Genomic DNA, 15,650 nt, shown 5'->3' with positions numbered 1-15,650 from the left:
CCTCTCTCTCTGCCCCTCCCCCACTTGTGCTGTCTCTCTCCTGTTCTCTCTCTCTCAAAATAAATCAAAACATTTTAAAAAAACAAGAAAAAAATGGTCAGTATTAATCATGATGGCAATGTAAATTTAAGCCATAATTACGTCAATGTTTATACTTTTGAGAGTGGCTAAAATCCAAAAGCCTGGAAGTGTCTAAAGTCGATAAGGAAGTAGAGCTCCTGAAACTCTCATATATTATAGGATGGAGTGTGAAATTAAATATTGGAGGACATGTTGACAGTTTCTTGCAAGCATACATTATTATACATAGCTTTCATTACAAACATTTTTTTTTAAATGTCTATTTAATTTTGAGAGACAGAGAGAGTGTGAGCAGGAAACACAGAATCCGAAGCAGGCTCCAGGCTCTGAGCTGTCAGCACAGAGCCAGACGTGGGGCTCGAGCCCACGAACCATGAGATCGTGACCCAAGTCGAAGTCAGACGCTTAACCGACTGAGCCACCCAGGTGCCCCCTTTCATTTTTTATTATAAATAGTCTTATGACTCAGCTATTCTCCTAGGTATTTATGCAAAATAAATGAAAGCTTACATCTGTATAAAGACTTGCGCATAAATGTCTACAGCAGCTTTATTTACAATTACCAAAAACATAGCAGCCCAAAAGTTCATTGATAGAAGATGAATGAGCAAGTGACAAGTTTTATATTTTTCTAAATGGTCTCCTAAGAAGGTACATGTTTATTCTAATAAGAATGGTTCAAAACAATTCGGGAGTTGCTTTGGGAAACTGTAGCACTTTGTTTTTTCTTTCTTTTGGTGAGTGTTTTCAAAGTTGTTACATTTCTGTCTTTTGATGATCGATTGAAATTTTGGAAGCAGTGAAAAAAAATCATTCAAAGAGAAATAGGGTGTGTCTGTTTGTTAAAAGAAAAGGGGTAATTTTCAATCCTTGCTGCACATTAGCATCACCCGAGAAGTTAGAAAAACTTGTGAATGCCCAGCTATGCTGATGTAATTGCTTTATGGTGAGCTAGGCATTGGTTTGGGTTTTTTAAGCTCCCCAGCGAATCTAAAGTGCAGACAGAGTTGAAAACTAAGGCTGGAATTGAAGTTGATTTTGTTATAAACTTACAGCCTGACTTCTAATGATAGATCCCAAAGAGGAATTTGCACACATCCCTGAGACCACAGGCTTGTAGGAGCAAGTATACAGTGTCTCAAGAGCACCAATGTGAAGAATAACGCACATTTGAATGTCTACGTTTTAGTAGTTTCCTAACAAATGAAGACATGGCAGAGGGACAGTAAATGTGAAAGATGTATCGACTTGCCAATTACCTTAGCAATAAATTCAGATGGTTAAATGTAAAACTTTCAAGAATGCATTTTTGTTCTAAAACAGATTAAGGATTACAATTCTTTATCTTTCCAGTTTGGGACACTGAAAAAGCCTATAACTATAATACAGTTCTCTGCTTCTCTTTGGAAAATCTTACGGTGACAAGTTATAATCTGAAATCTGAAAAATGATCTGAAATATACTCATAGAGCATCAGTGCACTTTCTTTTATAGCAGTAAGGTATAAGCTTGGTGATCAGCAAGCCACTTGAAATGCTCTTGGAGGAGACCAAACTGTACATGATGGCTGACCCCACCCTGAAGCTAGGTCAACGAAGAGTCTGGCTAAACAAAGCGGTCTGCCAATGACCTACTTCAGGTGGCCAGTGTGCATGGCCAAGGCACAGGCCGGGCCAGAGAGAGGGACGGTGGCATTGATTTGCCACATGCCAAGTCAGCTACACTCAGAGATTTTTTCACAGACTGCTTTACCTTTTTTTGAAGAAGGAGGTACAGATGGGAGTCACACGTGGTCCCTGCCCTCTGAGAAGCTCAAGGTCCTGGGGAAGAGACATCAAAACAAGGAAAAAACTCTTCTAGGTTTGCCTGCTAAACCCCTAATAACTTGGTTTCTACCACATCTGTGGTAGAGAGAGTCAGTGATGGTGAGGGAGAGGAGGAAGAAGACCACAGCAATAGATGCAAAGCCAATTATCATTGTTTGAGTTCCGGCTGAAGGGTAGATCCTATGGGAGGGCTTTAAACTCATCATCACCTTTATTATTTCCATGGGTTAGGGGTTGTTATTGCCATTTTATGGATGCAGAAACAGAAGCTCAAGTTCAGTAACTTGCTTAAATGTCTACATGAATCCAGGTTAACTGAGTTCATGTGGGAGAATCTGGGACTCTCTCCAAGTCTCAGTTTCCCCATCTATGAAACAAGAACAATTACATCTGCCCAATACCACGGGAGCTGGTGTAAGACTAGACTCATTAGCCATCAATCCATTAAGAGGTAGCAGGTGACTCCTGAAAATAAACTCTGTATCGTGGGAAGCCCCACTGTGTAAATGTTTCCTAATATACCTATTTGTTTGACAGGTACACCAATACTGGTATTCATTTAGATTGCCTCCATGCAAGCATTTTTTCTTTCAAAATATTCTTAACTTTGCTTTATTATCAAATCAGAGTATCTCTATGGGAGCTCTTTCTTCCCAGGAACCCCCAATCAGGGACTAATTGCTTTTCAATAGCACAGTAACACATTTTTCTAATTGCATATGGAAGCTTAAAAACAGAAACTTCTTTTTGGAGAGAGAGGGGGGAACAGAGAGAGAAGAAGAGGGACAGAGTGGGAGGAAAAGAGAGAATCCCAAGCAGGCTCCATGCTTAGTGCAGAGCTGGATGCAGGGCCCAATCCCAAGACCCTAAGATCATGACCTGAGCCGAAACCAAAAGTCGGACGCCCAACCAAGTGAGCCACCAGGTGCCCCCAAAAGCAGAACCTTCTTAATGTTTGCCCAAACTGCAATTTCCAAATCAAGTTCTGTATCTCCATTGCCCCACAGGCTGAGCCTGCACACTGCTGTTGATGAATACATTCTAAGGAAGGCTTTACTTCAGTAGGGAAATCTATCTTGACAGGGGGCAAGAAAATTCCCATGTTTCTTTGGCTATTTCTCTTCCTTAGGATGGATTGCAAATCACATCATTTTCTTCTTTACTTGCAAAAAGAAACTATAGCTCACTCCAGGGCTGGCATGACCCACTAGGTATGGCGATAGCAATTCAGCATACACAGCCAGCATCACTCATATGAACAAAGCCCCACCTGGGCCAGGAGAAGAAAATAAGTGAGTTTTACTTTCAGGTCTCAAAGATGCCTGCCTGCCAAGGCTCTTTCCCCCTCCCCTCCCCTCCCTTCCCTTCCCTTCCCCTCACCTTCCCTTCCCCTCCCCTCCCCTTCCCCTCCCCTCCCCTTCCCTTCCTCTCCATTCCCTTCCCTTCCCTTCCCTTCCCCTCCCCTCCCCCCTCCCCCCTCCCTTCCCTCCCTTCCCCTCCCTTCCCCTCCCTTCCCCTCCCTTCCCCTCCCCTCCGTTCCCCTCCCTTCCCCTCCCTTACCCTCCCCTCCCTTCCCCTCCCCTCCCCTCCCCTCCCCTCCCTTCCCCTCCCCTCCCCTCCCTTCCCCTCCCCTCCCCTCCCCTCCCCTCCCTTCCCCTCCCCTCCCCTTTCCTTCCTTTTCTTTTCTTAAGTAGCTTCCATGCCCAGCACAGAGCCCAGTGTGGGGCATGTACTCAGGGCCACGAGAGATTGTGACCCTGAGGTCAAGAGACAGATGCACACAGGCACTCCCGGGACAAGGCTTTCTGAGAGCAGCCCTGGTTTGCAGGCTCAGTAAGTCTTACCACCTTGCAAAACACATGCTCTTTCTCCTTAGCTGCGATGGCCGGTTTCGGTAGGATGACCATGTATTTTTGGCGATGAAAGAAGGAACTGTTAAGGATTGTGTAAAGATTATGTCCAAATCAGACTATCCAAGGCAAAGTGGGCCTTCCCTAGGTTTAGGGAAGACCTGCTGATAGGAGGAAAGGCAGCAAGAAAATGAGATGACAGGTCTGTCAGAACCAGAAACGGTCACATTAGCTTCTGTGTACAGGAAGTCCAATGCTTGCAAGAGAAATGGAAGAGTTCAGCCCATTGATGGTTTAAACTGAAGTACTTCTCTAAATGCCTACCACAACCCCCCACACACCCGGCGAGGCTTGCTGTGAACCTTCAATGCAGTAATGTTTGTCGAGTGCTTAGTTGAGCCTGACCCAGAGAAAGTGTTCATCATGGTGGCCAAAGGCAGTGGAAGAGAAAGGACAGCCTGAGTAGCTGCGGGAGTGGTAGGACGGTGGTGTTGCTGTGCCGTGTGGGAGGAGGTGTGAATGCAAGGCCTCTCCAAGGGGCTAGAAGGTCAGCATGAGCAACCTGGTCCCCTGAGGAAGGAGCAGGAACAAAAGGATGGGGGCGAGTTGCTATGGAGTAAGGTGGAGGTACATGGGACCCTCTGCGGTTTGGGTTTGCAAATTTAGCTCCCCATGGGCAGCATGGGATGTGGATCAAACACACCTGAAATTAAATACTGACCTGCTGCTTCCTAGCTGTGAGAACTTAGCATCATTATCTAAATTTTCTGACACCACGACTGCCCCCCCCTCCAGGGGCTCCTTATTTGTGACACGCAGAGGATAAAAGCCACCTCTAATGGTCCCGGGGAGGACTGAATGACTGCATGTGGTTAAGTGGCTGGCACAAAGTACTTGCTCAGCAAAGTAGTTGTCGCAACCCCAGGATTTCACATATAATGAGGGGGAAACTGCAGTAGGCAAGATTGAAAGAAAACACACATGCTTCATACTCTTTCTTGAAACCAGGTTGTTGTTGGTTTGTTTTTTAATGTTTATTTTTGAGAGAGAGAGAGCACACAAGCTGGGGAGGGGCAGAGAGAGTGGGGGGCAGGGCACAGAGGATCTGAAGCAGGCTCTGTGCTGACAGCAGCGAGTACCCACAAACTGTGAGATCATGACCTAAGCAGAGGTCTGACGCTTGACCAACCGAGCCACCGGGCACCGCTGTTGTTTTCAATACATTGAGCACAATGCTTAGAAAGCCACTTGTAAAGAAAACAACATCGAAAGTACACTAAGCCCTAAGCATCATGCATTGATCTCTATTTTAGACTTATTCACACAGAGTGTGCCTTTTGTAACTTACACCCTTCAACTTGAAGGCCAGGCCCTGTCCATGGTGTCCTCGAGCTCTGCAGTTTCACTACATGTGAAGGCCTGTGGCCAAACCCCAGGGTGACGTCCGAAGGCGTGATGGGTCCTCATGGACACACAGGACAGTGCAGGAGCTGGAAGTGTGGGGAGGGTCAGGCCCTAGCAGAGGTTACTTCCTGGAGTCCAACAGTTGTGTGATGGGGGGGGGCGGGGGTGACGTGACCCAAGTTATATGTTGACAAGATTACTCTGGATGCAGCAGGTAGGAAGCGTGGCAGGGAGAGACCAGAGGATGGGGGTCATTTAAAGACTTTAATTCCAGGGTGGCTGGAATTCTACCTGGGTGGCTCAGTCAGTTGAGCGTCGGACTTTGGCTCAGGTCGTGATCTTGCGCTTTGTGCAGAACCCGCTTTGGATCCTCTGTCCCCCTCTCGCGGCCCCTCCCCCACTCGTGCTCTCCACCCCCCCCAAAAATATGAAAATAAAAAGACTTTAATTTCAGGAAAAATACAGAGAAAACTCTACTTGCAGTGGTAGCAGTATAAAGAGAAAGCAGGTGGTCAAAGCCAGCAACATGGCAGTGATAAAAGCTACAGATTTCAAATAGGTTATATCAACTTAATAGTTCATTCTCCCACCTGGCTGTGTCACCATGGCTCGGGACAACCCACCTTCAGGCTTCAGGTCCTGTTATCTTCCACCCCGTCCCAAGTGCCAACCCGGAAAACTGATGTACCTGCCTCCTTTTGGCTTCCCTGTAGAACAGTGAACTGAGACCACCCACGTCTACACAGCCTCATCGTTTGTTCTGTGAAAATGTTTGCCCAGGAAGACAAGGGCTTACGTCAATATCTCATTTCACTGTGTGCCTCAGGAAATCCCAATCAACTGATAAAACGGTTGGTCTTATCTAGGCAAACGGCTCCGCTATGGGAACAATACGCTTTGCTCATCTGCTCAGACAGCTTCTTCGTAGACAAGTTTCCTTGTCAGGAATTGCTCATTCCTATAACGTCACAAAATCTGTCACCCCAAATTAGTTACCCATCATCAAAGCCTACCCTAAACCACTTAAACCCAGACCTCCAAACCTTGCAGATGCCCTCCCTGACCTCCCCCTTCTGAGTTACTTCCAAGACTGTCAATAGGAACTCTCCCTTCCAGCGGCCAGCCTAATGAACCTAACTTGGGCCAAGAGGCTTTGTGGGAACCTTCTGCAGCACCGTGGGGCATCAAGCCAAACCGAGCAACTTGGGGGCCACAACCACACACCATTCCTCCTGTTTTGGCTGCACTGCCCGCTTGAACCCCGCCATTTTCAGAGGCTGTGGTCACGCATGTTCATATATGTTTCCCTCGAGCTGTGAGACTTCTCCCTTCTCCGAACACCCCCTCCCCCGGCCCCACACACATGCTCTTCGTGTTACTTACTTTCCTCTTTCTCAATTTTGAGCTGTTTGTGCATTTTTTTTTTTTGTTTGTTTGTGGTACCATCTGTATTTCAGGTGAGGATGCCAATACTGTGCCTTGCACGTGACTGGGACACAACAAGCTCATTCTAAAACTGTTCTTAAAGATTCCCAAAGCACTTAAGGTGAACAAGTCAAAGGAAATGTAAAATCTAAATTTTTCCCCCTTAAAGCAAAATTCAAAGAGTAAGATCTCTCTTATAATTTAGAGTTGTATTTGACCTTACAAAACAGGCTCCTTCTAGTTCTTTTCAGAGTGCTTGACGATTATGTTTTGGTCTCTTTCGTGCTGTTCACACACACAGTCTCGCGCACACACACCCTCACATCAAAGCGTGTCAGCTGCCGTGCTCCGGGATTGTCCTTTCTTGTTGTGACAACCGTCTTCTTTCTCTCTTGTCTTCTGTACCTTCTATTGGGTGTTTTGAGATATTTATCTGCTTCTTTCCCTTATCATAAATCCTACTAGAAACATGTCCCAGGCACTGTGCTGGGTCCTCTATGCATGTAGTGGGGATCCTGCCCGAGGGGAGCCCAGGTCTGGATGTGCTGCTGAGGGAGAACAGGTGTCAGCACACCACCAGTATCTAGACAGATTCCTTATTTTGCACAAGCACCCTGTTTCTCATTACAGCTTAGTTATAAACAGATGAAGACTGATGGATCGGTTCGTGATGGAAGCAAGATAGCATTACGGGACGACAAACCTGGAGAGAAAAGTCATCGAAAGGAAGTACAATGCGTCAGACACGGTGGGACAGACTCAGTAAGAGTGCCTGTGTGCCGGTGACAGGGAGGAGGGGAACCAACCCTAGATATCCTTGGCCTCGTGGTGGCAGCCGGCTATGTACATCTTAAGACCTGAGTAAGATAAATACGAACAAACAAACATGCCCAAAGCTCTCTTACCTTGCCACATTTCACTCTAGTGACAAGGTTCCCCTCTTCCACGTTGTCACCATAACAACCACATCCTATAACAAGTGACAGAACCATCATCAGGAAAGACGGAAGAACCAAATGCACCCAATGACTCCCGTTCAATTTAGCCTCGAATTTCCTGTGTCATTCTGTTTCTGTGAGCGTTAGTATCCTGAGATACATGATAACCTGCCTGTGAATCACTGACAACTTTCCAGCTGAATATGAGCTTTATTCTACATGTTACCACAAGATCAGGGGAGTTTCTTTGACCCTCTGCAAATATTAACTGATCAACTTGATATTAAGTGAATATAAAATATAAATTTGGATGAAGACAAAGTGAAAATTTCTAAGACAATAGGAAATGCAGAGGGACAGTGGGTATATCCCAGGGGAAATAGGGATGAACGCTTTCTTTCTCTCTCTCTCTTTTTTAATGTTCATTTATTTTTGAGAGAGAGAGAGTGCATGAGCTGGGGAGGGGCAGAGAGAGAGAAGGGGACAGAGGATCCGGTGGAGGCTCTGCATTGATAGCAGCAAGCCTGATGCGGGGCTCGAACTCACGAACTGTGAGATCATGACCTGAGATGAAGTTGGAGGCTCAACCAACTGAGCCACCCAGGCACCCCAGTAAGAACTCTTTCCAAGCATCTTGGCTTCCAGACTTCTGCTGTAGGGAACACCCTCTACCCCAGTCTAATTGGAAACCCTTTACAAGAGTACTTGAAGAGTACTGTTGACCTGACCAGTTACCCTCATACCACAATTAGAGTCATTGCTTGGAACTGGTTGGACCTAAAATTATGTTTTGGATCTCAACAGGGTGGATGGCCCCTCTCAAAATTTTAGTCGGGAGAAGATTAGTTGGACTCTTGATTTTGACTCAGGTCACAATCCCAGGGTCGAGGGATCTAGCCCCACATCGGGCTCCACACTTAGCATGGAGCCGGCTCGGGATTCTCCCCCTCTCTCTCGCTCTGTCTCTCCCCCTCTGTCCCTCTCCCCCTCTTACTCTATCTCTCAAATAAAAAATAAAAAATAAAAACAAATGAAACGTAACCCAAGATTAAGTCTCCCTTATCTTAATGACTCAAAAAATATTCTTTAGAAATTTATTTGTAAGCAACTTTTACTGCCCAATGTTCTGTTTATGCACATACTGTTGCCTGGTCCACCCCATTATCAATAAAAATCTCTTAATAGGCTGCCAGTGCATGTGTGGGTTAATTATTTTGCCTTTTTAAAATAATGAATCATTATTAATGTGACTTGAAGGGACAACAACATGGCTATTTAACCCATTACATGACCTGCAAACACCTCTTTCTCAATCTATCTACAGATAAATGTATAGATTCACTGTATACATAGATACATCACTTTATACATAGATATATCACTACATATATCTACCCATCTCACAATAGCCCAGATGTTGTAACAACCTCTCGAATGTCTCCGTGATTCTCCCCTCATTCTCTTTTTCTCTGTTTTTCATACTCCAACCAAAGTGATTTTCTGAAAATGTAAAAACGGTAATTTCATCTTCCTGTGAAAATCATTCTTGTGACTCTTTATTGATGAAGTTCAAGACAGCTTCCTGATTTTTTTGTTTTCTTGTCTCTCCAACGGGCATCATCTGCTGCTCCGTCTCCCTCTTCCTCTCTCCCCCAGCCCATGGGAGTCCTCGCCGTTGCCTCAGTGCTCCAGGCTGACTCATGGCCTGCACCCATGTCCGTGCTGGCTGTGCTGGACCACCTGGCCTGCCGTCTGCTACCTGGTGAGCTCCTGTCCACCCTTTAGAACCCATTCTGTGTCCCCTAATGAGGTTGTAAATTGGGGACAGGGTGTGCGTCTAGTCTTATCTTTCTTGTGCTTAGTACAGTATACATGGTATATAATAATTGTGCAATATGTGTAAACTGATGAGTGAATGAGTGGAACTCTTGAGGATCTTTCAATAGACTATAGGGAACCTGGAGAACAAACCCTTTAGGTTGTCCTCAAATTTTAGATTCACTTAATTTCTTTTCCTTATGAACTCCTAAAGCTAATGTAGAACCCAAAGGACCAGTGTTAAAGAAAGCCACTTCCAAAGCCTCTTTTAAAAATTTTTGTCGAGCACTAAACTTGTATTTGTTGGTATGAAACAAATATAAATTAAGAGCAACCATTCTCTCTTAATAGAGTGTGAGCCATTTAATCTTGGGTTCGCATAAAGCTCACTGCAGTCATATGTAAGTAGATCAATGGACCAGAAACAAGTCCAAGGACAGAGGCATATATATTTAGAATTTAGAATACAAAATCTCTTATTACAAGTAAGGAAACAACAGTGAATTTAGTAAATTGTAAGTAAGATTTCTCACTCATACCATGTACAAATATGAATTACAGAACTAAACATACAACAAAACTATACCTAGAGGAAATGAACATTTTTTATAATTTGGGATGGGGAAGGCTTTTCTAAGAATAACATGAAATCCAGAAGCCTTAGAGGAAAATCTTGACAGATTTAACTACATAAAAATTTAAAACCATTGTTTGGTTAAAATGAATTACGAATAAAGTTTAAAAAGCAAACAACAGATTGGGAGAAAATATTTGCAACACATTGAAAAAAAGAATAATATCTAAATTATGGTTTATAAGAAAGTTACAATATAAAAATGTAAAAAAAAAAGGTCAAATAGACAATGCACAGAGGAAGAAATAGAAATGACTATTAAGCATTTGGAAAAATATTCAGTCAAAAGTTAAAAAAAAATACCAATTAATGAGATACCATTTTCACTCACTAAATTGGTGAACTGATAAAGGTAGAAAGTACTCAATATTGGCAAGGATATGGACATTGTCATTCACTATTGTAAAATGCAAGTTTTTATAAAATATTTGTGAAATAATTTTTTTACTGCTTATTAAAATTTTATACATGTATGCCTAATGATTTAACTTGTGGAAGTATCTGTAGCATTTGATGTAATAATGTATACTACCTTCTTATTTGGAGTGCTGGAAAATTGGATTCAGGTTTAGCATATATCAACAGAATCATGGTAACATAGAAAACTGTACCTACAAACTATGGGATACTGTGTTGGCGTTCAAAAGCATAGATAGATCTATATACTAACGTGGATTGTTACATAGAATGAAGTGAAAACAACAGACTGAAGATCCCCCCATATTATATCTTCTATGTACATATGTATGTTCATCTATTTATAATGTGTATGTACATAATACAAAGTCTAAAGATACATTTACCCAATTTTTACCTTTGCAGAAAGGGATGGATTGTAATTGTGGGGAGATTCTTCATGTTTGACTTTATCTACTTCTTTATTATTTTTTTTCTTTCCAACGTGAACATGTCTTATTTGCAAGAATAACAGTTAAAGATAAAAAACTTTTGTAAGTGTACCACTAGCTAGGACTCTTGTGATCTATCATGATATCACTGAACAAAGATGGCTTAACCACAGCGAAAGAAGGTGGACAGAACAGGGCCTGGATGAACTCTTCAAGGCTACTGGTGCTCACGGTTGGGCAGGGCGAGGCAGACTTTGTTGCATCAATAAGACTGGGAAGAAGTACACTCAATACCTAGAACCAAGTATTCAGGGACAATGGTGAGAGGAATAGGTCATGGCTAAGAGCCAGTGTCCACAATCCCAGAGGTTTACAGGATAGCCCCACCCCAGGTGGCAGACTAGGACAGGAAACTCGAATGTGGTTGGCGATAGCAATCAGAGGACCAGGCAAAGGCCTCAAGTGCAGGGGATGGACCTCAGCCCCTAGGCTGGACCACGGGAAATAGCAAGAACAAAAGAGAACCTCCAGAGCACTCATCAACCTGAGTCAGAGGGCATGACAAGGCCACAGCTACAGACCCATCAAGAGAAAGGCAGGGGCGCCTGGGTTGTTCAGTCGGTTAAGCCTCTGACTTCAGCTCAGGTCATCATCTCATGGTTCATGGCTTTGAGCCCCATGTCCGGCTCTGTGCTGACAGCTCGGAGCCTGGAGCCTGCTTCAGATTCTGTATCTCCATCTCTCTCTGCCCCTCCCACACTCACACTCTGTCTCTATCTCTCAAAAATGAATAAACGTTAAAAAATTAAAAAAAAAAAAAAAAGAAAGAAAGGCAGGCCCCAGTTTTAGAACAGTGGTAATTTTACATTTTAGAACAGTATCCATTTTACATAATAAATCATGACCACTGACCAGTGTGTGGGGCAGGCATGGCCAGGCCTACATCTGAGTGTCACATGTTCTGAACTCTGGGAAAGAAGGCTGTGGAGAGGGCACACAGGCAAGTGTTGGTGCCATTCAGGGTAACTGAGAAAGTGCTGCAGACCTTGGCCTCTTAGGTGGCTCTCTTAAGTTGTACAGTCAGTCAGAATGTGTTGGTCTAGATTGTGGATCAAACACAGGACTCTGCAACACGATCTGAAGAAATATGAGAAATAGTGCTGACTCAAACTGAGGGTTTCTAGAATTCCTGATAAATATTCCTCAGAAAAGTCTTCTTATTTTGTGGGCCGTTAGGACTTGAGAGATGGGTCACACATCTCCACTTGAGGTCTAAGCCCGTCGATCTTGACGGTTCTCTCTCCTGAACTTTCTGGAAGCCAGTATTTACCTGTAATTGATGGAGTAGCAAGCAAAAGGAAGAGACATCGGTGCTGTCTTAGATTGATGACCTCTTTTTTCACTCAAGGTAAGGACTCCAGAATTCAGAATACTATATTCTTATCTGATGCACAGGACTAGATTAAATGTTGAACTACATGATCGATGAAGCTGAATTAATTAACGTCAGCCCTCAAATAAATTGCTTATGATGAGAAACAATGAAATTTAGGGAAGTAGATGTGATACATCATTATTCCTCTTCATTTAACCCAGCTGAGAGGTGGGCCAGAGGAAGACGCATCACATCAATGAGAAAAATGGGCAGACCTGGTGATCCATTTACCTTCATTTCCTTCTCAGAGTTGTGAGAAATTGTTCTCATGAACCTAAAGTTCATATTTAGTGTACAAACAATCTCCATGCTTTCATTTAAAGGCAATCTGGCTTGTTCTGTCTGGCGATAATATACCCTTCATTTTAGCAACACAAATTTGCATGGAAAATTGGGGAAAGTTTTCAATGGCTGGAATGTTAAAGCTTTAACATATATCTGGTTAAGTCCTGGATGAGATAAGCTCCCCTGAAACCTGGAACACATGACAGCACGGGATTCAGTTTTCTTCCAACTTGGCTCACGTGCATTCAGAAGTCAAAGCCAGACCATCCCCAGGAAGCACAGAGTCTTGTCTGATGATCAAGTCCTCGGTTCTTTCCTAGTCACCATCTCCCTGTTGTCTGCGAGGAACGGGTGCTCAGTGGCCAAGCAGAGAAACATCCTGACTTAGAGAGATTCCAGGGTGCAAGGCATCACCCAGGTATGTCAGAGAGGAGAAATTCCTTCAGAATGCAAAATTGTAGTTTGCCGATCCTGTCACCAACTGATATGCAACCAAAATATTTTTTAAATTCATTAAACGAATACACATGTGCTAGGTTGGGTGTTGAGGACACCATAGTGAGTAAGTCAGGATTCCAGTCCTGGAGAGATTAATGGTCAGGACGGTAGACACCTGAACAAATAATGGAGAAGGTGCAATAACAGAGAAAAATCAAAGTGCTGTGGGAACATTTCATATGCTTGTGGGAGGTGGAGATGTCCTCCCAGAAAGAATGCCTTCAGGCAGTGCTCAGATTAGATAGGTCACTGGTCAGAGGGAGAAGGGTGTGTGAGACAGATGGAAATGCAAAGGAAAGGCATAGAAGCCTGGAATATATAGGCCGATTCTAGGCCTATCAGATTGTCAATGATTAAAAAATGTATATGATACTGTGTGGGCAACAGTGTTGGAAACAAGCCCCTTCACGTTTGCTGGTACAAGCCCTATTGAGGACAACTGGGCAGATCGCTCACGACCACGAATGCACCTATGCGTAATTTAGCAATTTCTCCTTTAGGAAATTGTCCTAGGGATACGCTCATGCAAACTGTAACAGGTCAATCACTGTAGCATAGTTTGTGATAGCAAACTATGGGAAACAGTTTAAGTGTATGTCACAGGGAACCGGGGAAATAAACTTCGGCATAGTTTCACAATGCTACACTACGGTGTCATAAAAGAATGAGAAGGCTCTTGGGGTTCCTGAGTGGTTCAGTTGGTTAAGCAAATGACTCGATCTCAGCTCAGGTCATGATGTCATGATTTGTGAGACGGAGCCCCGTGTCGGGCTCTGCACTGACAATGCAGAGTCTGCTTGGGATCCTCTCTCTCCCTCTATCTCAGCCCCTCCCCCACTTGTGCATGCTCTCTCTCTCTCTCTCTCTCTCTCAATAAAAATAAATAAACATCAAAAAAATAAAAATTAATAAAAATTAAAGAGAAGGCTTTTTATAATTTGTGTTGGAATGATCTCTAAGACATATTACTAAGGAAAAGCACAAACTATAGAACAGCAGGTATGGAAGACTACTATTTATATAAATAAAGTGGACAAAATAAATAATAAATATAAACATTCAGTAATGTATGCATATAATATTTCTGAAAAGGCATAGGAAACTTATAAATGTGTTGCCTCAGAGAGAAACTGGGAGGAATGCTCCTCTCCCTCCCCCTTCTCCCTCTCCTTCTCCTTCTTTGTGTGTGTGGTGAGAACACTTAAGATCTATCCTCTTAGCAAATTTCATGTGTGTAAAACAGGATTGTTAATTATAGTCACATTTATGTATGAGAGATTTCCAGAAGTATTCATTGTGCATAACTGAAGCTCTGTACCCTATGACCAACATGTCCCCATTTCCTCCTCCCCTTAACCACCATCCTACTCTCTATTTCAATGAGTTTGATTATTTTACGTTCCATATAAAAGTGAGATTGTGCAATATTTGTCTCCCTGTGTCTGGTTTACTACACCTAGATTCATCATTGTTATCCCAAATGGTAAGGTTTCCTTCTTTTTTTTAGGCCAAATAATATCCTGTTGTGTATGTATACCATATTTTCCTTATCTATGAATCCATCAACAGACATTTACATTGTTTCGATATCTTGACTGGTATGAGTAGGCTGCTGTGAATGTGAGAATACAGCTATATCCCTGATGCCCTGATTTCATTTTCTTGATATATATATATATATATATATATATATATATATCCTTCCATGGCTTTAAAGTGTATGGTTTATTTAGCAAGTAGTCTACTGCAGGTGAGGCTGTGGGAGATGAGCCCAAAAAGGTTGGAAGTAAAGGGCTTGTTACCCCAACTTAAGAAGAGAGGCCTACTGGAGCGGCGTGTAGTGTTCAGGACATTGGCCTTGGTGGCAGACAGACCTAGCTTTAGAATCCCACCCAGCACTTCCTGGCTGCCTGTGGAACAGCACCTGGCCCAGTTCTGGCCACAGTAGGCTCTCGATAAATCCCTCTCTTCCCTTCTTTTTCTTTTCTTCTTTCTACTACGTCCTGGTTTAGCTGGATAGTAGGGTGTTCACTGAGGCCGATTTGAAGAGGGGGGCATTTACCTCTATGGCGCCCAGTGCTTTTCCAAGCCCTTTTTCTATATTAGAAGAGGCAGTTAAAAAACGAGAACTGTTGTTTTAATTATTTGTTCACCAGGGGACACATTACCACAGTTTCATGCATCTCAGAGGGAGGTCTCATGAATCAATATGGCACAGAGAAAACAAAGTGAAAATGGAATTAAATGTGAGAGGGTAATTCTGAACACAGAAGTGCACTCAGTTTAGCTCAGGCAATTCCATTTCCCACGGCCCTCACCATCAGGAAAATATCATTACTCTGTACTTGACTTCCTTCCCGGAATGACTAAGTGGATGAACAAGGCTCAGGTTGTCATGCAAGCAGTTTATCATCATGGTAGAAAAGAGGACAATTTGGTTCAGAATAGTGTGCTTTCTAAGGGACAAGGAGACCAGAGTCAGGTGTCAGGAGCCAAAGCCCTTGGTGGCAGGACCTGAGGACAACAGGAACAGAAGCCCCTAACACCACCCTGAGAGGGGAATGACAAGGGGTGAGAGTACCCAGGATTTACTCATTTATTCTGGCAG

This window comes from Panthera tigris, chromosome D1 (genome assembly GCF_018350195.1).
Source record: "Panthera tigris isolate Pti1 chromosome D1, P.tigris_Pti1_mat1.1, whole genome shotgun sequence".
NCBI lineage: Eukaryota > Metazoa > Chordata > Mammalia > Carnivora > Felidae > Panthera > Panthera tigris.
Note: the sequence above shows the minus strand (reverse complement) of the source record.